The 13,463-nt window shown below is 39.4% G+C and overlaps 1 protein-coding gene across 2 annotated transcripts in view; it reads right to left on the bottom strand.

The window, feature by feature from the left end:
* Positions 1-13,463, bottom strand: part of astn2 (astrotactin 2) — a 675,040-nt gene that overhangs the window by 429,180 nt on the left and 232,397 nt on the right. The window lies entirely within an intron of this gene.

The raw sequence follows: 13,463 nt of genomic DNA, 5'->3' as shown, positions 1-13,463 counted from the left end.
CCTGTATTACATTGATTATTTTAAACAGCACAACAATGAATTGGTGAAATCCTACACCGAGAGCAATCTATAGCAGAGCTGGTCACTGTTATAAACTGATCATTCCAAGACTCCTAGCTAATACAATTCTTACTCTCAGAAACTGTTTCTGCGAGTAGTAAAGCATTACGGTCCCCATGCTATAACAAATAGTAGCGCTTTGCTTCATTTACTCGCATGGAGAAAGAATCAGGCGCCTGTGTTTTTCACTGTGCAAGTGAGCAAAGAAAAACATAGTTGTGAGACACGGGAGCTTCTGAGCGAAGTCTATGAAAGTCAACAATGTTATCAACAGAGCAGTTTATAGCAGATTCTATTGGAAGAAATAAAGCTGCTGGTCAATGGCTTAACCAAAACTGAGCTGTGTTTCTGTGAGGGAAGGGGGCTGGAGAAAGGTTTAGAAATGATCTAAAGCCTTTAAAAGCACTGACATTTTTATATATAAAGAGCTTACTAATATCAGGAAACATGTTTCATTTGCTTAGGGGGCAACCATGATTGGAAGGAGCTGGAAGGCATTGGTTGGGAGGTGGGAGACTGACTGAAATATTGTCTCTGTACAGCACATAAATCCTTATGCACAGCCAATGTTTGCTTTAAACCTTTCTGAAATGGTGCTCTATTTGAAACCCTTGCTAGAATAGCATTGGTTCATGAGCAATGTGTTGCTTACCAAACCCTTCGATGTTACTCTCAGTGGCCTCAAAGCAGGTGCTCATTTTTAAATTCCTGGCTTGGTTGCATAAAAACCAGTTGTACTGCCAAATAGAGCATTATTTAGGCTGCCAGTCCACATAGGGGCTACCAAATAGGCAATAACAGCCTAACAGAATATTTTTCATGTTTGTGTTGCTCCCCAACACATTTGAGTGTGACTCATGGGTAAAAAGGGTTGGGGATCACTGCTGTAAATCATATTCCCAAAAGGCACTCACACAACTACTGCAATATGCAATAGCTTGTGACTTTTATTAAGATTCCAGCAAACATTTAAAGTACAAGCCCCTTCTTTTTGTGCTCTTACAAAGTGTAAAAAGGTAAAGGTATTTAAGTGGGAGATCACCCCACTCATCAGGACACTCCTTTACAGCAGCGGGCTAAATGCTTACTGCGCCCAAGGCAGCATGTACCCCTCCTTTGTGCTCCTCCCCCTCTGCAATAAATTTTCCCACTGCCCTGCTAACAGCTCTGCATAAAGAGTGGCGTGGGAGACGCAGGTGGGGGTTGATAAGCGGGTCTGGGAAGAAGGGAGGTGAAGCATTGAAGTCCTGGGCTGATGAGGACGTATAGAGGGGCTAGAACACAAGGTAAGCAAGCAGAAGGGGTATGTGCCTAGCACCCCCCCCCCAACATTACACCCTAGGCATGTGCCTCTTCTGCCTACCATCAGTTCCAGCCCTGCTACCCTTGCACCATGTGACCATCACTAGAATTGCCATCACTAAAACTGAACCATGTCACCATCAAGAGAATGCATTAAAAATAAATTTATATACAAAACAAGTATATGAAGCCCACAGACACTTGCACAGTTTTGTGTACAGTTGATATACAATTACTGCATACTTGCAGTTTTAGGTTGGTGGATGATATTTTCTTTACCTGGTATTGAAGAAAATCTGGTTGAGATGTGACAGCTAATGAATATATGACACCCAACATTTAACAAATAGAAAAAATGCAAACATTCTCCAGTAAAGTAAAAGTTGGAGAGGTTGTATAGAAGTCTATGGGAATATTGTCTAACAACTTTATTTACCAGTTTACTGGGAATAAAGAAACAGAAGAAAAAAATCCTGTTATAAATGAAACTGCTCCATACAGACATGGTCAACGGATAAACAAACAGCACAGCATGAGATATTTTTTAGCCTCATTAAAAATGAATAGAAAGATTTGATTCTGGTCAGTGTGCAACTTTTTTTAACTCAACAAAACATGAACTTGACTATTTGATTTGAGGTTTTTCTTTAATAAGCTCGAGAAAAAAATTGAAAAGAATGTGAAAAGTCACTCACTTTATATTGGCTGCTATAGGTTGCACATATTTGTCCACATATTGGGCTAAAGGCTCTAGCAATGAACCTGGACACAGTGGGCCTACCTGGTGAATTGTGCAATGTTTTGTGTATTTTTAGGAGCAGGTAAAACTACCTTGTTGGCAGAAAAACACAATTTAACTGTATCTTTTCCGAAATGTAAAGAACTTACTGCTTTGCAGGGGGTGTCTTAGTAGTTATGGATAAACTCGAGTATTTGACAAAAGCAAAAAGACAGCTTTCTAGGCCTGGTCACTATAAAAAGAGATTAAGTATAATCTAGGGAGTGAGGTACAGAAAGTGATATCAGAGACAGAGACAGAAGATCTAGAGGTTTAGAATGTCCTGCTGATTGATCGCTGTACTATACCAGTGCTGTGCCTACTGTTGTACCCATAAATACATGAAATATGTACTGGAGCAAGACACACACCTTGGCACATGTGTCGAGGAAGAACTATTGGACACTATTAACCTTCATAATATGATCATTTACATTCTCCTGGATTGCCTACAACTTCTACTGACAATTATTTTAGATTCAAAGACAATTTCTATCGTCAAACTATTGGTGTTGCCCTATCGTTTGAAAACATTATGGTTCATCAGCTTGAAAAGCATGTCTTCTTGGAAAAAGAACCCTGTCAGGAACTATAATTCTATAATTGAACCCTGCTGCCTGCCGAGACTTCTGTCTGTCTTTTGACTTGCCACCTACCTGCCAGTCACATACCAGTGGCCAGACCTGTGAGAACCCCATAAATGCCTCAAAATAGGGTATTTTATATTTGTGAAGGGCATGTGGTATTATGGCATGACCCACAAAATCTCTTACAAAACATGGTAGAAGAGGCTAATAGGATTCATGCCAACATTACATTTACATTTATTAATCATGCTAGTTAATTGTAAGATTGAAACTGGTATACAAACCTGTAGACCAGAATAACATTTTGAATGCAAAAAGTTTTAACCACCCTTGGGTCACTAAAGGAAAGAATATCCTGGAAAGGTTCACTTGTTTTATTTAGTTTACTGTCATTGGAAAACACAGATGCTTTGCTTCTAAATGACTATGAAGATTTCCATTCATCCAGATCATGTTATATCTAGTATAAGTAAATCTACAGCAGCTAGACTTGAAGAAGTTTCACTACTCATCCGAGCAGCTTCTTCAGTTCAACTTGCTTCATTCTAATACAATGAAATATACATTTTACATACCCCTGGGTGCATACAACTCACAAGGTCACATCAGCCAATTAATGGACACAGTTCCATCTTTTACTCTCACACTTATTCCTGTTACAGTTAGAGCTTCTTGGTAGCATAATGTGTTAGTTTAATAAACTTTTACTACACTTTTCTGAGTTACTACTGATTACTTTTCTTTATAAATCCAGAGTGCCTGCCTTCTATATATTTTTGGATTTCCTAGATGGCTCCCTTATGCTGAAGGTCTGGGGCATGAGCACTTGGGCCCATCTCTGCTATGGGTGAGATTTCAACTACATTTCAACTAATTTTCACTTAGAACATATGTCTTTTTGTCTGTAAACAGTTAGAGCTTCATCTGGTCTGCACACAGACCAACCCAAAATGGTGTAACAATATTTACTGATAATACTATATAAACTAAGTGGCCGATCTGTTGGTTAAGTATTCATTCTGAAGGTATAGTTTTCCTTTGAATAAAATTTACCGGATACTAACTTCTTTTTACAGTATAAAAAGCAAATACATTTATTTGATATGATGATGCCCTTCATAACACAATGCTTATTACTACTTATAATGAAATTCTCCAGGAAATAATATTGAAAGTGACCTTTAAAGGAGACATATAGTCAGAAAAATGTGTACAATAGATCAACATTTTTTCATTACTAATTCCTTCAGCCACAGGTCAATGAAAAAGGCCCTCCATCCCTCTTGCTAGAAGGGCTGGTGTATAGTGTATAGGCTTTTCTGCAGAGTGCTACATCTAATGACTTCTCATTGGCTGCTGTAGACAGGAGTACCTTTAAAGGTAAGAAGAAGGCACACCAAACTCTTGGTAGAAAGGACCAGTGGGTCCTCCTAGCAGGAGATTGGTGTGACTTCTTCTTTAACCCTTGGGTTAGAATGGCTTTTTTTTTTTTTTTTTTTTTTTTTTTAAATGGCACAGAAAAAAAATGTTTGCAAGTATAAACTGATCTGACATTCCTTACAAACATTATGAATCTGCCAGTTTTCTGAGAAAATAGTGAATTATGATGTTCTCATGTTTCTTTTTTTAGGAAACGTATTTGTTTGTATTCATAAAGCCGAAGCTTGGAATCAAAAAGGCTTACGTCTTTGTCTTGCTTTTTGAAATGTACAAGAAATGTATTGATCCAAATTATAAAGGTTATTCTGAAAAGTTCAGAATTTAAGGTCACCTGTCAGTGCAGAAAAAATGATACCATTAATATTAGGAACAAACGTACAATGTGCCGGAGATCAATTTTTGTGTTGTTGCTGTATTTTGCAGCTCTTCAAGTTTGTCAAGTATAATGACAGGCATAAACATATGAAATGCTGGCCACATATCCATAACATCTTATATAAATAGTAATGTTATGTAATGTTCTAATGGACCCATACGTTCATATTTTACAAGCACTCTTAATAAAGAGCTATGCATGACTATTGATTTTGTTTTACAACATATTACTGTATTATACAGACGCTGAGTGAAATGTCTACAGTTGGTTCTCAAGAGTGTTTTGTCTAGAAAAGGTGCCCCCAAGACACGTGTGCCATAATTTGCTTTCAGCATACAGAGAAGGCTGTAAATATTCTCTGTATCTTCAACTATTATCTTAGAACTGCAAAATGATAGGTCAAAAACCTTGGTTTGTCAGTCATAATAAAATTCTCATTTGATATGATAATGGGTTTTTGACTGACTAATGCCAAGAAATATATAAATATAGTGTGTACCATTCAACAATTCATTTTATAACTGAATTAAATTGCACTTACAAAGTGACAAATTATAAAGCTTATTAAACAATCCCAAGATCAAAGGTATATGGCTCTTCCAAGGCACAGGTCATATGACATACGCACTTTGCACAGGGTCAGAATGGCGGGTCCAGGGCCCATCAGGGCTGCCACACCAGGGGCCGCCGCACCCCCCAAGGGGCCCCTGCCTTGGCCCCCACACCCACCACTGCCCCCCCAGCTGCCTGACCCTCTCCCCCAAGTGTACGTAAATTAAATCTTTCAGAGTGTTGGGGGAGGGATCTCTGCAGCCCAGGGAGCTCCAGCGGGGCTGGCTATGCAGATCGGGTAAGATCCTAGATGTTTTCCCCTGATGAGATGATGAATTACCACTTTCTTAGTAGTAAGAGAATTGTATACATTTCTAAACATATATATGTCAACACTAGGGGGCATTTACTAATCCACGAATCCGAATCACGAATGGGAAAAAAATCGGATTGGAAACAAAAATTTCTGAAGATCGCAAATATCACGAAAATGTTTACGAAAAAATCGTATTAGTCACGATAATATCGTATTGGCGATCCGAAAGTCACGAAATTTTCGTACCGAACAATTGTAAAACAACGGTAAAACCTTTCTGATTTTTTCACGCAAACGTCCGGAAAAGTCCTGCGACGTCCGAAAAAGTCGTGCGGCGTACGAAAAAGTCGTGTGAAAATACGCTTGGAGCATTCGTGCTTTTGTAAATGTGCCCCTAGAGGTACCACACTCTTTAGTCAAGGTGAAGCTTCTCCAGCTTGAACCGACATGAATACATAGACTCAACACCCTAAGCCCACATAGACTTGACATAGACATAGAATGAATTACTACAGAAATTTTACCTTAAAATGTTAACAAAACATTCAAGATCTTTGATTTGTACATGTTGCATTGATTCCTTACAATTTATGCATGTTTTATGTTGTTTGCAGGTACAATGTCTCTATTTCTTTGACACATATAAGTGCTATTTTGTCGTCCATGTCTTAAAGGAACAGTAACACCAAAAAATGAAAGAGCTTTAAAGTAATAAAAATATAATGCACTGTTGCCCTGCACTGGTAAAACTGGTGTGTTTGCTACAGTAACACTACTATAATTTATATAATAAGCTGCTGTGTAGCCATGGGGGCAGCCATTCAAGCTGGAAAAAAGGAGAAAAGGCACAGGTTACATAGCAGATAACAGATAAGTTCTGTAGAATACAATAGTGTTTTATCTGTTATCTGCTATGTGCCTGTGCCTTTTCTCCTTTGAATGGCTGCCCCCATGGCTACATAGCAGCTTATTTATATAAATTATAGTAGACTTTCTGAAGTAAACACACAACTTTTACCAGTGCAGGGCAGCAGCACATTATATTTTAGTTACTTTTATACACTTTCATTTTTTGGTGTTACTGTTCCTTTAAAGCTGTAGCCTTGTAGCTCTTATTTTATGAGGAAATCATTATCTGTAAATGAGTAAACATATTCTTGTGCAAAACTGGGTGAATAGTGCTAACATAGTACAACTGCAATCTGTTTCAAATCAGCTTCCTTTGGGCCTGGCTGCTGCTAAAAGTTTAAAGAAATAGGGCATCTGGTTTATAACTGCCTAAATGTCTTTGGGCCTAGAGTTGCCAGTGGTCAAGGGGTAAACCGCAGCAAATACCACCTTAAAACCTGACTAACCTAGTTAGTCTTTGTTAGTGGCAACTGCTACAGTTGGCTGCCAGGAAGCCAGGTGCCCTTTTGAAACAGATTTGAGGTCACTACAATACCTTAGCCCTTTTATAGTTAAGGAGAAATTGAAGGACTAGAGCCAAAAGCTCTGTCTGATCTCCCAGTGACTCTAGTCAATAAACTAGATCAAGACAGATTTTTGCTTCCAAAGGTGGGGCCTACATATTAAACCTCAACACATGTTCCACACCTGTGAGCAATGCAAGGCTCTAGACAAGCTGACTGGGAGATTTAGGGAACCCACCCAGACTAGAGGGTGGGCACTGTAGTACCAAAATGCTAATGTACTTCGGAAAGTGTAGTTGTGGTCCTTGCACTTTCCTCACAGTCAGTTGTGCATAAACTACTCCTTGCACTTCTGTATAGTTGAGCTGGGCACCACTTTTTTTCCAAATTGAGCTCTGCCCGGGGGATCCCTGGAGTTACTGCCATCCCTGAACCAGGTAGTGTCTCCAGGATTCTCTCAACATCCTGCATTGATTGGCACAGTTGAGTTGGACACAAATCACTTGCACGCTAAACACTGTAAATGATGTTAGGCAGACTAACATATAAAAAATATTTGGAACAAAGACCAATTTGGGATAAAGTGCATGTGAAGTTGCAATTCTTTCTGGTGAATAAGATGAAAGAGCATCACCCCACTGCTGCTGGAATTCTGGGAAAAAACCATGGCAATTGCACTTGAAATTGTACTTTGCTCACTGCACTTCTGGATAAACATGTATACTCATCCATCCATCCATGTGTATCCACTACTAAGATCAGTGCTATTTTAGTCACTGCACATCATTTTTAACTATATTAGTGCACTTAAACGTATCTTTGCTTGACTATAAATCAGGTAGAGGCGGCCACCTTGACCCTAACCCCCCCGTGTGCCAGCGTATGTATGCACGATGGTGTCGGAGGTGGGGAGTCCAGTGACCAGTGGTGATTAGGGTAAGAGATCCCAAACTAAGTTTAGGCAGAAGAGGTACCCTGCCTAACTCCACCCCACAGCAGGCAGATGCCTCGTCTGCCTACCCCTAGTGATGAGCAAATCTGTCCCGTTTCGCTTCACCGTAAAATCTTTCAATAGATTCGCAAAATGGCAAAAAATTTGTGTAACGGCAAAAATGTTGCGTGTCAAAAAGAATTCTTCTGCTGCGGGTGACAATTCTTTTGACGCGAAGCAAATTTTTTAATCCGTTTTGTAAAAAAATCCACCAATGGTAAAGACTGCAACCCACCACAGGTGAGCAAATTAGATTGCCACTCTAGCCTAAAGCTGTGGTGTGTGCCTGTGGGTGCAGCTGCGACTGAAGGATCCCTAGTTACATCAACAGACTGCCCCTTTGTGTGGCTGTGGGCAGCTAATGATGCAAGCCTACAGAATACAAATATTCAGTTTTACACAACAACTGAAGACTGACTGAGCAAATACAATATATTTGTATAAAATGCTTCAGGGACAGACCTGTTTGTCAAGGTTCCCTCGAAATGTTATATGACACATAATTACACAAAAAAGACATTGAATTTCCCACACAAGGTTGCTTTGTTGTGCTCATCATTTGCTTTATTATTTTTAGCATTCATCTTTAGTGGATTCTACTAAATAGTATATGTAATTTATATAGTATAAATAGTATATGTAGTTTGATACTGAGGGTTGGTAAATAGTATATGTAGTTTGATACTGAGGGTTGGTAAATAGTATATGTAGTTTGATACTGAGGGTTGGTAAATTGTATATGTAGTTTGATACTGAGGGTTGGTAAATGTATTAGTGCTGGGTTAGCAGTCGTCTCTTTGGCAGTACAGCTGTAATAGATGCTGCTTATCCTGAGTCTCGGTTGTTTCCGTGCCACTCTGTGCTTAGCTACAGAATGCCTTACATTGCTTTACTAGGCATGCATTACAATATCATGCTCCATTTTAGTAGAATAAAATGTAGCAAATAAATGATTTATACGATTTTAATATAGTGTACTGAGCAATACAGTTTTGAAACTCTTCCATCTCGCCAGGTACCCTAAAAGGTAAGAAATGTGCCATTTGTTTTCATGATAAAGATCTTTGCTAAGTGTATTGATTTATTATTTCAAGCACTTTAGATGAATATATTTTTAAAATGTTCCCACTTTCCTCCATGCCATTTCTCTATTTATATCTGCAGCTGCCAGGAATGCCATCATTACTCTGGGCAGCTGCCTCTGACAAGCTATACTAAATCTAGGAGCGAATAAATACAGACCTCTGTTACTTCAGCATAGAGGACACACAAACTAACAGATGCCAATGGAGAAACCAATCATTGTGCTATGCCAGCACCCTACTTGCGATGCTCTCACTGCTGTCATCTCCAATAATTCTCACAATAGCAAGTATGTTTTGCATATTTTGGTCACAATTGGTTATCGTCCTTTATTTGTTAAAGGGGTGGATAACTTTTAGTATATTAGAGAATATACTATTCCTAGCAACTCTTCAACAGTTCAATTTTTTTTTCCAAATTCAATAAAATAATCAATGTAAAAAGCTGAATCATCTGAAGGGAGAGTTGTGCCCCCCAAAACACTGATGTACCAGTGATCACAATAAAAAGGGTAAGCTCCCTGCCTGCATAACATATGGTGTGGGCGCAACTCTTAAGTATTCTCTATTGCAGCTACTGCACATGACTTTCCCTTTCTCATTTGCACACCATTAATCATACTGGTTGACACTATGATTATTGCTAAGTAAATAAGTGACCAAGACATTGACAACACATGGTAGCACTCGAGGAAATGCACAATGTCTGGTGGAGGAGAAGCAAACCACTCCAAATCTAAAGTTGACCTGATCCTCCAAAGCATTTCCCCTGTCTCTTTGTATGACTTACTCCCCATCAGTACAAAGCTGCCTAAAGCATCCTTGGACTCCTTTCTCCTGGTCACTGAAGATAAAGTGTCAAATCTTCTTTTAAAACATCTCCAAATGCTTTGTATCAGTGGTTCTGCTTTGACGTGGCTGGTATATTATCTCTCCAACAGTTTCTGACAATACCTCTCCATCTGTTGATATCTCTGTTGGGTTGCCTCATGCGTCTGTCAGAAGACATAGTTACATAGTTACATAGTTACATAGTTACATAGGGTTGAAAAAAGACCATTGTCCATCAAGTTCAACCCATCCGAGTAAACCCAGCACACAACCTATACTAACCAATCTATACACTCACATACATAAACTATATATACACAACCAGTAATACTAACTGTAGATATTAGTATCACAATAGCCTTGGATATTCTGCTTGTTCAAAAACTCATCCAGGCCCCTCTTAAAGGAATTACCACATTACCACATCACTAGGAAGGGCATTCCCCAACCTCACTGCCCTCACCGTGAAAAACCACCTACGCTGCTTCAAATGGAAGCTCCATTCCTCTAATCTAAAGGGGGGGCCTCTGGTGCGCTGATTGTTTTTATGGGAAAAAAGAACATCCCCCAACTGCCTATAATCCCCTCTAATGTACTTGTACAGAGTAATCATGTCCCCTCGCAAGCGCCTCTTTTCCAGAGAAAACAACCCCAACCTCGACAGTCTAACCTCATAGTTAAATCTCCCATCCCCTTTACCAGTTTAGTTGCAGTCTCTGCACTCTCTCCAGCTCATTAATATCCCTCTTAAGGACTGGAGCCCAAAACTGCACTGCATACTCAAGGTGAGACCTTTTCTCTCTTTACATTCTGTCTCTTTGTGACCTTAACCCATCTTTTCAGTTCCCCTATCACCTTTACGCATATGACACACAGATCTTTGTTTCTTGCCCAAATCACACAATGCCTTCCTGTCGTTTGCATCTTGGATGCCTGCTTGCCACCTTAAGACTAACATGTAAAAGACGGAAATGTTTATATTTCCACCAAAAACATTGTGAAAATATGCCCCTCCACTACTAACCTTTCTCTTTGATTGTGCCTCACCTCTAAAATGCTCTACCATCTTGTATCAGGAAAGCTCCCACACTAAAGGGAGAAGTTGGCTGAACCAATGGCTTTCCCAGAGCAGTGTTTATACTGTTGCATTTAATAGTTAATACAATATCTAAACTTTTATACAAAGATTATAGTTGCTGCAAAACTGTGTGTAAAGAGATCTGTAAAGAGATAAAATTATGTTTTCACCCACAAGTTTAGGCCCTATGCAAGACATAGTTACATACAGTAGTTACATAGGGTTGAAAAAAGATCAGTGTCCATCAAGTTCAACCCATCCAAGTAAACCCAGCACACCTAACCCACACCTACCAATCTATACACTCACATACATAAACTATATATACAACCACTAGTACTAACTGTAGATATTAGTATCACAATAGCCTTGGATATTCTGATTGTTCAAGAACTCATCCAGGCCCCTCTTAAAGGCATTAACAGAATCTGCCATCACAACATCACTAGGAAGGGCATTCCACAACCTCACTGCCCTCACCGTGAAAACCACCTACGCTGCTTCAAATGGAAGCTCCGTTCCTCTAATCTAAAGGGGTGACCTCTGGTGCGTTGAATGTTTTTAATGGAAAAAAGAACCCCCCCATCTGCCTATAATACCCTCTAATGTACTTGTACAGAGTAATCATGTCCCCTTGCAAGCGCCTCTTTTCCAGAGAAAACAACCCCAACCCTGACAGTCTAACCTTATAGTTTAAATCTCCCATCCCCTTTACCAGTTTAGTTGCAGTCTCTGCACTCTCTCCAGCTCATTAATATCCTTCTTAAGGACTGGAGCCCAAAACTGCACTGCATACTCAAGGTGAGGCCTTACCAGGGACCTATAAAAGGGGCAAAATTATGTTCTCATCCCTTGAGTCAATGCCCTTTTTTATACAAGACAGCACTTTATTTGCTTTAGTAGCCACAGAATGACACTGCCTGGAATTAGACAACTTGTTATCAACAAAAACCCCTAGATCCTTCTCCATTAAGGAAACCCCCAACACACTACCATTCAGTAGATAGTTCACGTTTATATTATTTCTACCAAAATGCATAACTTTGCACTTATCAACATTGAACCTCATTTTCCATTTTGCTGCCCAGTTTTCCAATTTTGTCAAATCACTCTGCCAAGCGGCAGCATCCTGCATGGAACTTATAGTTTTGCACAATTTTGTGTCATCAGCAAAAATAGAAACAGTACTGTCTATGCCCACCTCCAGGTCATTAATAAACAAGTTAAAAAGCAAAGGACCAACTGACCCCTGGACAATGCTTTATTTCCAGTAAAAGCCGCCACAGTTTGTTATCCACAAAAATCTTCATACCCTTCTCAATTAGGGAGGCCAGACGAGGTGTAGGGCGGATATTTTCGGCAAGTGGAAAAGCGCTTGCTGAAAATTCCACCCTATGCCTCCTACTTGTGCCTGCACCTGAATGAATGGAATACGCTCGAGTGCAGGCACATGTAGCGGAAATACGCATAAAACGCGAGAGTTTGAAAGTCTTGCGTTTTTATGTATATTTTCGCTACATGTGCCTGCACCCGAGCGCATTCCATTCATTCGGGTGCAGGCACATGTAGGAGGCGTAGGGCGGTATTTTCAGCAAGCGCTTTTCCACTTGCCGAAAATATCCACCCTACGCCTCGTCTGGCATTAGCCTAACACACTATTATTAATGTATAACTAACATTTAAGTTATTTCTACCAAAGTGCATAACCTTGCATTATCAACATTTCATTCATTAGCATCTTTAGCATATCTTTTCTATTATTACTCTTTCAAAAGCTTTCCTACCATCAAAGTCAAAGTAATAGGCCTGTACTTTTTAGTTTTTAGAATCTCATATTAAATAATGGTACTGCATTAGTAATTCACCAATCTCTCGGCAACATACCAGACACCAAAGAATCCTGAAAAATAAGGTAGCAAAGATAGCAAACAGAGAGCTGGATTCTTTTAGAACCCTGGGGTAAGTGGTATGTTTTAGTATCTTTCTCCTCAGCCATCAATTGTTAAATTATTAAAACTGGGTCCATTAAAAAGGAAAACTTAATTCACTGTTTCAGTGTAAACAGATATCTCATCAAACAATTTACCTGCCTCTGATAAGGGTTCTATCCCTTTACTAATTTATAATCATTTCTGATTTATTTTATTCTTTTTATTCTCTATTTAAATCTGACTGATTGCTTTATTAACTTAAGGGAGTTCAGCAGCTTTCTGAATGCTAGGGTCCAATTTACTTTAGCAAGCAGACATTTATTGACACTGAATCTCATCAGCGAACTTAGCCACCCAGATTGCCAGCTTGCCAAGATCCTGCTGCAAGGATTTTATATCCTGGATAGAATTGATTTGTTTTGTTCTGCAGCCATTTCCCTATCCATGTGCAACTTTGACTTCACTAAGATCAATGCACCTCAGCTTAGAAAGCAGTCTTTCAGATCCAAATAGACCACATCTACTGCAACCCCACTGTCCAGCTTCTTACTAACCTAATCATAAAAAACAATTAAATTTGTCTGACATGACCTGCCCTTCATAAAGCCATGCTGATTACCACTCATTAATAAGCCTTCAACACTGCATCAACTACTTACTAGATTGAGCTGAACCAAACGGTGCAACTATTGCAGGGGTCTTGGCTCCTCTACTGTATATACTGAAG

The sequence above is a fragment of the Xenopus tropicalis genome, chromosome 8 (assembly GCF_000004195.4).
Source record: "Xenopus tropicalis strain Nigerian chromosome 8, UCB_Xtro_10.0, whole genome shotgun sequence".
Lineage (NCBI taxonomy): Eukaryota > Metazoa > Chordata > Amphibia > Anura > Pipidae > Xenopus > Xenopus tropicalis.
The sequence above is the reverse complement of the archived record's forward strand: the minus strand, read 5'-3'. Positions and strand labels throughout refer to the sequence as shown.